Consider the following 13153-nt stretch of genomic DNA (forward strand, 5'->3'; position numbering starts at 1 on the left):
GTTATCTGACATGGACTGAGAAAACAACATTAAATGGTGTGATGGGAGATGGGCAATAACTAATATTTCTGGGGATTGGTTAGCTCAGTTGGCTGGATGGCTGGTTTGTGATACTGAGCGACACCAACAGCGTGGGTTCACCTGCCATACCAGCTGAGGTCATCCGTGAAGGCCCTGCCCCCTCAACATTGCCCCTCGAGTGAGGTGTGGTGACCGTCAGATTAAATCAGCACCAGTCAGCTCTCTCTCTCTCACGCAAAGGGGAATGCTCTGATGGAATTCTGACAATGTACCAGTCAGTAACAAGGTTAAGATACGGGAGTTATGTATACACAAGACCAAGGACGGTCGATGAGGGGATCTGGAAGACATCATGAGTTCATGACTAACCCCCTAGCTGTCCATGAGCTGATCACGCAGTTCCCTGCTGCCCAGTAACCACTTTCATTGGATCTACCAGTCAATATGTGTCATCTATAATCATTGTGATTGGATTGTGTCGGCTGAGTTGGGCTGACTAACTATTTGAAATTGTATTACATGATGATGATTCCCTTTGTTCAGTGGCGATGTATCTGCTTTTACCCAGAGGCTTACTCCCCGCCGGTGTTACAACAATAAACTGTTTGATGTTTGAACAGATCTGAATGTCGAGGGATTCTTTTGGATTCATTCCCGCTCACAGGAACATAACCTACTTTTGTATTCAATTCCCCCACAATAAACAATAACATTCTATTAGCTTTCCTAATACTTGCTGTACCTGTATACTAGCCTTTTGTGATTCATGCTCTTGGACACCCAGATCCCTCTGAGTCTCAGAGCTCTGCAATCTCTCACCATTTAGATAATAAGCTTTTTTATTCTTCTGGCCAACACGGACAATTTCACATTTTCCTACGTTATTCTCCATTTGGCAGATCTTTTCCCACTCACTTAACCTATCTATATCCCTTTGTAATCTCCTTATGTCCTCTTCACAATTACTTTCCTCCCTGTGGGGGCAGCACAAGTGGATAGCACTGTGGCTTCACAGCGCCAGGGTCCCAGGTTCGACTCCCCGCTGGGTCACTGTCTGTGCGGAGTCTGCATGTTCTCCCCATGTCTGCGTGGGTTTCCTCGGCTACTCTGGTTTCCCTCCCACAGTCCAAAGACATGGTGGTTAGGTGGATTGGCCATGATAAATTGCCCTTAGTGACCAAAGAAAGGTTAGATGTGGTTATTGGGATAGGGTAGAAGTGAAGGCTTAAGTGCGTTGGTGCAGACTTGATTGGCCGAATGGCCTCCTGCACTGTGTGTTCTATCTTTGTATCAGAGAAGCAGGCCATTCAGCTCATCAAACCTACTCTCCCATTCAATACAATCATTCACTTCATTGCCTTTTTCCCCACACTATCCGCATCTCCTTTTGAAATGAAATGAAAATCACTTATTGTCACAAGTAGGCTTCAATGAAGTTACTGTGAAAAGCCCCTAGTCGCCACATTCTGGCACCTGTTCCGGGAGGCTGTTATGGGAATCGAACCGTGCTGCTGGCCTGACTTGGTCTGCTTTTAAAGCCAGCGATTTAGCCCAGTGTGCTAAACCAGCCCCTTGTGTTATTGGGATTTAGAAATCTGTCAGTCGCTGCTTTAAACACACTCAATGACTGAGCTCCCACAGCCCTCTGGGGTAGAGAATTCCAAAGATTCACAACCCTCTGAGTAAAGAAATGTCTCCTCCGAGACCCGTCCTAAGTGGCTTCCCCCTTATTTTGACATTGTGTCCCCTGGTTCCAGACTCTCCAACCAGGGGAAACATCTCACCTGCACCAACCCTGTCTATTCCTTTATGGATTTTGTAAGTTTCAATGAGATCACTTCTCATTATTTGAAACTCTAGAGAACACAGGTCAGGTTTCCCCAATCTCTCCTCAAAGGGCAGCCCTGCCATCCCTGGAACAAGTCTGGTGAATGTTTGTTGCGCTCCCACTCTGCCGATCAGGGCAGTAAAACTGTACACAGTCCTCCAGCTGCGGTCTGACCAAGGTTCTGCACAACAGGTACATTCTGGTCGGTCTCACCACTTTGCTTCCAGTGGGGCTGATGCTCATTGAGCTTTGGAGTGGACGTTGCTGCTGAAATGGTCTACAAGAGATAATGAAGGACATTTATTTTGTCCTGGATAGTATGGGGGAGGCGGTGACCTCGTGGTATTGTTGCTGGATTAGTAATCCAGAGACCCAGGGTAATGCTCTGGGGTCCCAGGTTCAAATCCCGTCAGGGCAGATGGTGAAATTTGAATTCAATAAAAATTTGGAATTAAAAGCCTAATGATGACCATGAAACCATTTTGAACCCATCTGGTTCACTGATGTCCCTCAGGGAAGGAAATCTGCCCATCCTTACCCAGTCTGGCCCACATGTGACTCCAGACCCACACACATGCGGTTGACTCTTAACTTTCCCCCCACTGAAATGTCCCAGCAAGTTTAAGGGCAATTATGAATGGGCAACAAATTCTGGCCCAGCCAGCGATACCCACATCCCAAGAAATAATATTTTATCCACCACGACAGGTAGATCTAAAATAAATACATTTGTCTCTTGTGCCATATTGTCTTCGGCCAAAGTAGGTTTAATTTTATGGTTTTACCACAGGACTAATGCTGAATGAAAATCTCTGTTACATTTATTGCAGGATTTCTTGTAGTTTAATTCTGTCAATGCTGGTCAATGCTGGAGAAATTCTGTGTCTTAAATTGTGTTCACTTTTAAACTAGCAGCAAAGTAGTCACTTTCCTTCAAATTCTACAACAGATTTTCTCCATTGGTGTGGGTTTTATTCTCAGTTTCTGTAATGGTGTTGTGGTTATGTCATTTCTGTGACTTTTATTTCTTAGGAACATGTAATTTATGAATAGAAAATTGTATTTTGTAATGTGTGTCTTGTTCCTTAAATTTTCACACACCAATCAGCTTTATGGATTTATTTTCTGTGTTCAGTAGGAATTGCTCTATTAGTTTAGGTTTGTGTATATTGTGTAATTTCAGTTATTTGTATTTAAGTAACTTGCTTTAGTCATCAGCAGTCACTAAGAAGTTACACATGACACCTGAAGATGTATCATCTCAGCATGGTGGCACAATGGTTGTTGTATCTTAGGATTTGAATCCAGTTTTGTTTAATTTACAGTTGCCGGTTGTTGTTGAGACATTGCTGAAACTCAGTAGAAATTCAAGTTAAAAACTTGTCAGGTGCAAATAAGAATTGTTTTATTGAAGTTCATTGGTTACAACTTGAAAATGATTTAAAAGGTAGTTTGTAGACAATTTGATTTTCTTCAAAGAATCACAGGAATTATCTTCTGAGACAATAACCTGAACACAACTTTAAAAGTCAAAGGCTGAAGTCAAAGTATGAAAATGAAATAGGAATACAGAACTCTTTTCTAATTTCTCTTCCTTACTTTCTCTCTCTCTCTCTCTCTTTCTGTCTTGTTCTCTTTGTCTCTTTCCTGTCTCTTTCTCTCTGTCTCTTTCTGCTTCTTTCTTCTTGTCTTCTTGTCTTCTGTCTTCTTGTCTAAAATGGTGGCCAAATCATCCATGGATATACTCTTTCATATCTATCTTAAGCGATCCGATCACACCCCAATATAATCCTAATTGGTTTAAGCTATATTCAAAACACATTTGATTTGATAACAAGCCATCCATCCTCCCAATGCAACGCCACTTCCAATTGTTGGCTTATCTGCAACAATGGAGACGTTAGTCATCTCATCATGCGATTATTCCGAAATATAAATGAAACTGTATTTTGGACACAGTCTAAAATGTTTCAGCTTGCATACGTTATGGAATGTGGTTCAGGCTGTTATCACAAGTGGCCAGAAATCAGAAACAATGGAGCCTTTAATTATACCACCTTAAAACCCATGGGATTTCGCTGCTGCCCTTGAAAGAATGTGATGTTTTTATCAGTGGTTCTGTTTTCCCAAACACATGTCTGAGTTTGGAAGTTGTATATTTCTTTCATTTTAAAACTAGGATTTAATATTTCTGTCTTAAACAGTCTTCTTACCTATATTAAGTGTATTTAAAATACCTGATTCTACAGTCGCCCCTTTGATAAATCGAAAGATCAAGTGAGATATATCAGAATAAGATAAAATATATCATTAAGCGATAGGATAGGATAAAAGCGCAAAGAATAATTCATTCATATTGTCATTGCAGATTTAAACAATAGAATGGAAACTTAGTATTGCAACAAGTATTTCAAACAATAAATCATTAAAATTCTTAAAGAATCATTATTACAAAATAACAATTAATGAATTAGTCAAATTTGATGCTACAGATTCAGTATTAATAGATTATACAAATAATTGATTGATATTACGGTTAACATTTCAACAAAAGTATTTCACCTCAAATTCATCAATTGGGGGTGCAGTAGGGTTAGTGTGAATCATTCTGACAGTTGGCCCCCGCGCTTAGCGAATAGTTCTTTGATGCACGTAGCACATTGGTATGTCATATAAATGATGAATCCAGCTGCACAGGAGAATAGGATTATTCTCATTATGGACATTCCTGTGTGTCCAAACCACCCGCAAATTCTATCCCAGAGAGAGAACTTGGGATGGATCAAGTTTTTGATTTTTTTGGATATGTAATACCAAATCTTTAACTTCTTCAGAGTTATCAGGAATGAAAGTGCAACATTCTGCACCAATCAGGGCGCACGTGCCACCGTTTTCGGCTAGCACATAGTCAAGTGCCATTCGATTTTGCAATACCACGGTTCGAATTGTTCGCATTTCGTCAGAGATTTTGTCTAGGGCAGTGGCAGTGTATTCTGCCACATCTTGTATGATGGTTGTTATTTTATTTAACTCATTCTCCATCCTTACTTCCCAATAGAAAGGAATGATTCTAGCAAAAATTGCATCTCTAAAGGTGATGGAACGTTTTTTTCTTTGAACAGTCATTTCTGAAATATGCAGGAGATTAGTCACATGACGAATGGCAGGTACCATGTATCCTAAATAGCAAGATCCTGACCAGGATCTTGGGAGCCAGGGATATGCTTTATCATCACAAATAAAATAAGTTCCATTATAAGCAGAATATGAGTAAATATATTCTAAGAGCCATTGGTCTTCGAATGTTTTATTATTTCTGAGGTTAGGTATGCCTGTTATCCTTGAGGACCGCATAACTCTTTCTAAGCGGTCGTTAGTACATTTAAAAGCTGTGTTAACATCTACATAGTTAGTACAATTACTATTACCCATTGGTATCCCTTTAGGGTCCTTACTGATGAGGCAAATTGATCCTTTTTGTTTAATATTAGTTGGGAGGTTAAGATGTTGAGGTTTTTTGTCAGGGTTAAATTGAAGTTGGTGCCATCCTGAAAAGGTGTTTAGTGATAGCCTGCAGATTTCCATAAGTTAATAGATTTTTTGATGTCAACCTGGTACCTCCCATTGTCACATGTATATGCTCCAGAACGGGTCACCACAGAGCGAGGGACACTTTGATAGATGTACCATTCTGCTGTTTCTGAAGCATTAAAGGGAATAGTTAGAAAGGGAATACCCTCCCCTGAGTTAGTAGGGGTTGCAATGCATACCCAACAATTAGAAATGTTAAAGTTTTCAGCATATATCTTAGCTGTGTAAAGGAATGTGTTTTTATTCTGATACAACATTCACGAAGTCAATCAAATAACTGAAAATTAAAATTGCGGCAAACATTTTACTTGTACGCGCGCTTCACGTGCGATGCGTGAATCCAACTTTTCTTTCCTTTTAACTTAACAGCGGATTGGGTGGTGAGAAGGATTACGAAAGGACCTTCCCACTTTGATCCCAAAGGTTCCTTTTGCAGCTTTTTGACGTACACTTCTTCACCGGGCACCAGGTCGTGTCCACCCTCCGGAGGATCACCCCACGCAGCTAACACCTGTTGAGAAGCAGAGCTAACAGCATTTGTTAGATTTTGACAGTAAGACAGCAAAGCATCACTCATTAAATGACAGTCTGCTTTCCTCAAGTCAATAGTTCCTGGCAGAGACATTGGTCTGCCTGTGATGATTTCAAAAGGGCTCAGGCCTGTTGTTCTATTTGGTGTTGCTCTAATGCTGCATAATACTATTGGCAAAGCTTGGACCCAATTCATGCCTTCCTGGCTGTATTTAGACAGTCTTTCTTTCAAAGTTCGATTCATACGTTCCACTAGTCCTGATGATTGTGGATGATAAGGACAGTGTAAATTCCAGTTAATGTTTAGTAGTTTACAGACTTCCCTACAAACAGCTCCTGTAAAGTGGGTTCCATTGTCTGAGTCAATGCTAGCTGGTACTCCCCATCTGGGAATAAAGTCTTGGCATAGCACTTTGGCTGTATGGGCAGCTGTCCCTCTTCTAGCTGGAGCAGCTTCCACCCATCTGGAGAATTTATCCACTATTACAAGCACGTCATTGTACTGTTGACATTTAGGAAGAGTGATGTAATCTACTTGTAAGTCCTGGAATGGACCTGCAGGAGCAGGAGCTCTTAATTGAGGCATTGATGTTATAGGACCCAAGTTATTCTTTTGACAGGTTACACATCGGTTTGCTACCAATTGTGCATGTTTTTTGAATCCTTTACCACACCAACTTCTATGGAATCGATCCATCATTTGTTGAGGTGATATGTGTCCCCATGAATGAATTTGTTGAGCTAAGAAGGGCATTAGTGATTGCGGTGCGACTTCTCTCCAAATTTCATCATCATACGGTTGAATACCTGATTCTAACCATTTCCATTTTTCTTCCTTTGTACAATCATGCTGCATTTCACATAAATCATGTAATAAGGTGGTTACTCCCAATTTGTAAATGTGACTGGATTCCTGATGCCAATGAGAGGCACAAAGGGAGGCAGCTTCCCTTGCTGCGTGGTCCGCAAGAGCATTTCCTCTTGCTTCCATAGTGTCCTCATGAGTATGGGCTTTACATTTTAGAACTGATACTTCTTTGGGCAAGGTCATAGCTTCTAGAAGATCTCGTACTTCCTTTCCATTTCGGATAGGTGTACCTGCTGTTGTGAGAAATCCTCTTTTTCTCCACAGTTGGCCAAAATCATGTGCTACTCCAAAACCATATCTGGAGTCAGTATAGATGTTAGCAGTTTTATCTCTTGCCACATGACATGCTTCTGTAAGTGCCTTTAATTCGGCCTGCTGAGCTGATGTAGCTGGGGGCAAACTTCCTTCAGCTAATACTTCGTATGGGCTTGTGACTGCCCACCCAGCTTTCCTGATACCCTTGTCAATAAAAGAGGAACCATCTGTGAATAGGATTAAATCTGGGTTCTGTAGTGGCTCTTCTTCTACTAAGCGTATTCTTCCATTTCCTCTATTATTTTCACACAGTCATGCACTTCTCTCTCTCCTTCCCTTGTTCCTCGGGAAGCGGGAGCAAGGACGATGGGTTTACAGGACTGGCTTTGTGAAAATATAGGTTGGGAGCTTCCAAAACTGCTGTCCATCTAGTCCATCTAGCTGATGTAACTTGTGACACTCTGTTCATGGATAGTAGAGAATGGACTGAATGTGGACATTTAATGATTAACTTTTGGTCTAGAACAAGTCCAGATGTAATCATTACAGCTCGACATGTAGCTTCCATGGCTCGTAAGCAACTGCCAAATGCTAGTGCCACATTGTCAAGTTTAAGGGAATAGTACCCAACTGGTCTTAACTGATCACCATGTTCTTGAGCTAGTACTGCAGTCATGTAACCATCTCTTTCATGAACAAACATGGTAAAAGGTTTTCCGTTGTTTGGAATACCTAAGGCTGGCGCTGAACACAGGACCTTTTTCAAATTCAGAAATGATTGTTTTTGTTCAGAATTGAGTTTAACTCGATCTTTTGATTTTCTGTTTCCTTTTAGAAGATCATTCAATGGCTGGCATAACTGCGTATAAGAATCAATCCAATTTCTGTTAAAATTACAGAGTCCCAAGAAAGATCTGACTTCCTGTACAGTTGAGGGTTCTTTAGCTGCTTTGATGGCAGCTGTTCTGTCCTGAGTAAGTTCCCTTTTGCCTTTGGAAATTTTCTGTCCCAAGTAAACAACTTCTTCCTGGGTAATTTGTGCTTTTGCAAAGCTAGCTTTGTGACCATTTGCACTGAGGTGGTTCAAGACCACCCGTAAGTCCTTTTCATGGTCATCTTTATTGATGGAGGCTAACAGAACATCATCTACATACTGAATAATGGTTGAAGACAGATCAGGCAGTTCCCTGATGTGATTCTGCAGAGCCATGTGGTAAACAGTTGGGCTATTGTGAAAACCTTGCGGTAGTCTAGTCCATGTGTACTGTTGCTGATTAACTGTAAAAGCAAACCATGGTTGTACTTGTTTAGCTAATGGTACTGACCAGAAGCCATTTGCCATATCAATGACTGAAAACCACTGAAGGTCAGGAGTTAAAGAGTTAAAAATTGTAGACGGATCTGCCACTAAAGGAGCTTTTCTGACAATGAATTGATTTGCCTTTCTGTAGTCAATAGTAAGGCGCCATGTACAATTAGCCTTTTTCACAGGCCATACAGGGCTGTTTGATGAACTGTGAATACGCACTAAAATATCCCTTTCTTCAAGTTGTTATTATAGGTAGAATACCTTGAATTGACGTTTTGCTAATGGGGTATTGTTTGGTACAAGGTGGAGCTGATCCCATGAAAGTAACTGGTTCCATTTTCAAAAGACCACAATCATTTTTGTCAATTGCCCAAATTGGATGATGTTGTATTTCATCTTTTTTTATGTGTCTAATGGACCAGGTAATTTTCCCATTATTGAAATTGAGTGAAGAATTTAGTTGTGATAAGATGTCCATACCTAGAAGTGCTTGTGTTACCGGACCTACCCATATTGACGCTATCAGTTGATGTGGTCCAAATTCTAAGAGCAGTGGTATAGTCTTCCGAAGAGGGACAGAGTCTCCTCCTGCAGCCAAAGCTTCAATTTTCTCTGAAGTCAGGGGAAAGAAAGCAGCATTCTGTTCAGTAACACAGGTAAGTTCAGCTCCAGTATCAAATAGAAAATCGATATCAATACCTTCCACTCTTAATAAAATATAATCCATCATTTTTCTGCTGCAAAAGTGCATGTAGAGAGAAATGGAGAGAATCATCAAGAGTGGGGTCTAGTAGTTTTTTGAATTATCACACAGAGAACGTCTTTGAGCTGGAGGACAGCTGTTTAACATTTCATTCATAGCATTGTTATCATCGTGTAGAATCCTACGTGGGTACGGTTCGTCCCCATGTGGGTAAGATTTCTCCCTACATGGGTAAGATTCCTCCCTACGTGGGTAAGGTTCCTCCCTACGTGGATAAGGTTCTTCCCTACGTGGATAAGGTTCCTCCCCACATGGATAAGGTTGGGAGGTTTTAGAATCCCGGTACGTAAGTCTGGGTCTGTCTTGTTGGAACGTTACCCTAGGTGCATCTTGTTTGTGTGCATTACGTGGTTGACCACGAGGTGGAAATGTATTGTAGTGAAAATTGTCTACCTCATTATCATCTCTCGAATCCATCCGTGGTTTAAGATAGCATTTTGCCATCCAGTGTCCTACTTTACCGCAGTAAAGACATTGTGGTATATTTTCCTTACGTGATTTTAATGGAGCCAGGGTACATGTTTGCCCTGAATCTTGTGGTGGTGCTTTAGTCACTGCTGATGAGCTTGTCCGATTGCGTAAACCGCGATCTATCTGAATACACCGGTCAACTATGTCTCGGTATGTGCCAGTTTTGGCCTAAGCTGGTAAAACCAAATTCAAGGCATCAGAAACTTCATAGAACTAGAAACATAGAACAGTACAGCACAGAACAGGCCCTTCAGCCCTCGATGTTGTGCCGAGCAATGATCACCCACTTAAACCCACGTAACCCGTATACCCGTAACCCAACAATCCCCCCATTAACGTTACACTACGGGCAATTTAGCATGGCCAATCCACCTAACCCGCACATCTTTGGACTGTGGGAGGAAACCGGAGCACCCGGAGGAAACCACCTGCTACAAAAGCCGTTTTAATGGATTTAAATTGCTTGCATCCCATGTGTCAGTTTCGTCTGTAAGTGTCATTCCCGAATATTCCATCCAGTCTGTAAAAATCTGTCCTCAAAATCCTGAATATCTTCATTACTTTTTTGAATGCAAGATGTGATCTTAGACCAATCGGTCCTCGGGGGGCGATATGTTAATAGCCAATCCCTGATTGCTAGCCAACCAGCGTCAAATTCTGCAAATCGTCTCCAAGGGCAAATTCCACCTCAGTTCTAAGGGTTGAAATTACGCGAGTACCGAGCATGATAGTTAGAACTTGTACTCCATCAAATGGGTGGAGACTGTAAATGGATTTTAATCTGTTAATTCCATTCCATGTGGACATACCACCTTTTTAGGATGTGGGAGATTTTTGGACCATTCGTCAATTTGTGCAGGCTCTGCTAGTTCCTGAGTCCATTGATGATCAAATATGTTTCTAGAGATAGTTTCACCTTCTTCCTCTATTTTTTTGCTTCCAACTCTATCCCGTTTGCGTTTTAAAGGGGCTAGTTGAATTAATTTAGTATTACGCTTTGTAGGAACACTATCTTCGTCTGATTCATTTGGCAGAGGAATTAATTTATTCATGACACTTGATTTCGGCTGTGCATTTGCCAATTGTGCCACTAGGTGGGCTGCTTGTTGAGTTTGGTTTACTTCAGCTGCTGTTGAATCCAGTCTTTTAGGACCTTGCCGCTTTCAGTGGCATTGTTCAAATCTTTTTTTAAACATATCTTTCTTCGATTAACTTGCAATTATCATATTCAATTCGCTCAGTTTTTGATTGCAACCTTTGATATCTTGACTCAACTTCAAAAATTTGATCTTGTAATTCTGCTGTTGAATAGATAACTTCTGGAGTTTAGAGGTTTTGTTTTGCAATTCTGTTCCAATTTCATCATAATGTTCAAGAGTAGATTTGCATCTTGCAGTTCTCTTTCTAAAACACATTTTTGTTCCATTACCTTGTACTTTTCAAGTTCATTCTCTCAGTTTTTGATTGCAACTTTTGATATTTTGACTCCACTGTAAAAATTTGATTTGTAATTCTGCTATTTGAGAAGATAACTGCTGGAGTTTAGAAGTTTTGTTTGCAATTCTGTTCCAATTTCATCATAATGTTCAAGTTTTGTTTTGTATCTTGCAATTCTTTTTCTAAAACACATTTTCTTCAATTAACTTGGAATTTTCAAGTTCAGTTTGATCAGTTTTTGATTGCAACTGTTTGTATCTTGACTCTACGTCAAAAATTTGATCTTGGAACTCTATTTGAACAGATAACTGCTGGAGTTTAGAAGTTTTGTTTTGCAATTCTGTTCTAAGTTCATCGTCCTGTTCAAATTTGGATTTTACATCTCGCAATTCTCTTTCTAAAACACAGTTTTTTTCAATTAACTTGTACTTTTCAAGTTCAATTTGCTCAGTTTTTGCTTGCAGCTTTTGGTTTTTAATTCCACCTCAAAAATTTGATTTTGGAATTCTGCTAATTGAACAGATAACTGTTGGAATTTGGCATCATCCTGTTCAAACTGAATTCTGCATCTCGCAATTCTTTTTCTAAAACACATTTTTCTTCAATTAACTTGTACTTTTCAAATTCAATTTGCTCAGTTTTTGATTGCAGCTTTTGGTTTTTTAATTCCACCTCAAAATTTGATTTTGTACTTCTGCTATTTGAACAGGCAACTGCTGGAGTTCAGAGATTTTGTTTCCAAATCAGTTTAGTTTCATCGTCAGATTCAAGTTTTGCTTTTGCATCTTGCAATTCTTCAACAACTGCAATTAGTTGGTCTTTATGGTCCTATATTCATGATCAGTTTTATTTTAGTAATTATCTCTTGCTGTCTGCGTAATTGTCCATAATTGCCAGGACCATTTAACACGTTCTGCACTGTGCAATCGTGTGCTTTTTCCCCATGCTCTCTTGATATTATCAAGGACCATGTCCTCTGTGGATATTATATTTGATTCAATTTTTCTTGAGGTTTCACATAGGTCAAATTGTTTACGAAAGAAAGACCAAAATCCCCAACATATCTTCAACGGAAACATCTGGTATCCCAGTTCCTTTTACGTCGTAGGGAGTAAATTTCTGCCTCTAAAGGGTCTAAATCTATACTTTCAACTGGATCAGCCATAAATTCAACCTTTCACTTAACTTTTTGTGTGTAGGCTGCGTTAGTCTCAACAACCAGCAGCTGATTGATTTAACACAGTCTATAAAAATGTCCTTTTCAGGGGTCGAAGCACTGATTGATGCGGCTTTAAGACTTTTAATGGGTGAAAAAGATATTTCTTACCCCAGTCTAGCCGGGGATTCCGACTGTCTTCCGATCTCTTCCGATTATTCCCGAAGCTTCCGTCGTCGCCTGATCCTCCTCCGATTTCTCACGAAGCTTTCCGAACCTCTCCGAAGGTCGAATCAGAACTCCTCCCCTCCTGCCCGACTACCAAGTGTTGAATCTTAGGATTTGAATCCAGTTTTATTTAATTACGGTTGCCGGTTGTTGTTGAGACATGCTGAAACTCAGTAGAAATTCAAGTTAAAACTTGTCAGGTGCAATAAGAATTGTTTTATTGAAGTTCATTGGTTACAACTTGAAAATGATTTAAAAGGTAGTTTGTAGACAATTTGATTTTCTTCAAAGAATCACAGGAATTATCTTCTGAGACAATAGCCTGAACACAACTTTAAAAGTCAAAGGCTGAAGTCAAAGTAGAAAATGAAATAGGAATACAGAACTCTTTTCTAATTCTCTTCCTTTACTTTCTCCTCTCTCTCTCTTTCTGTCTTGTTCTCTTTGTCTTTCCTGTCTCTTTCTCTCTGTCTCTTCTGTCTTTCTTTCTTCTTGTCTTCTTGTCTTTTGTCTTCTTGTCTAAAATGGTGGCCAAATCATCCATGGATATACTCTTTCATATCTGTCTTAAGCGATCCGATCACACCCCAATATAATCCTAATTGGTTTAAGCTATATTCAAAAACACATTTGATTGATAACAAGCCATCCATCCTCCCAATGCAACGCCACTTCCAATTGTTGCTTATCTGCAA

General features: G+C 40.1%; 1 protein-coding gene and 1 pseudogene across 1 annotated transcript in view; both read left to right on the top strand.

Moving 5' to 3' along the window:
- Positions 1-13153, top strand: part of LOC119951818 (zinc finger protein 239-like) — a 295099-nt gene that overhangs the window by 236939 nt on the left and 45007 nt on the right. The gene's annotated exons all lie outside the window — the stretch shown is intronic.
- Positions 1-13153, top strand: part of LOC119951769 — a 111660-nt pseudogene that overhangs the window by 64892 nt on the left and 33615 nt on the right.

Source organism: Scyliorhinus canicula, chromosome 17 (genome assembly GCF_902713615.1).
Source record: "Scyliorhinus canicula chromosome 17, sScyCan1.1, whole genome shotgun sequence".
Taxonomy (NCBI): domain Eukaryota; kingdom Metazoa; phylum Chordata; class Chondrichthyes; order Carcharhiniformes; family Scyliorhinidae; genus Scyliorhinus; species Scyliorhinus canicula.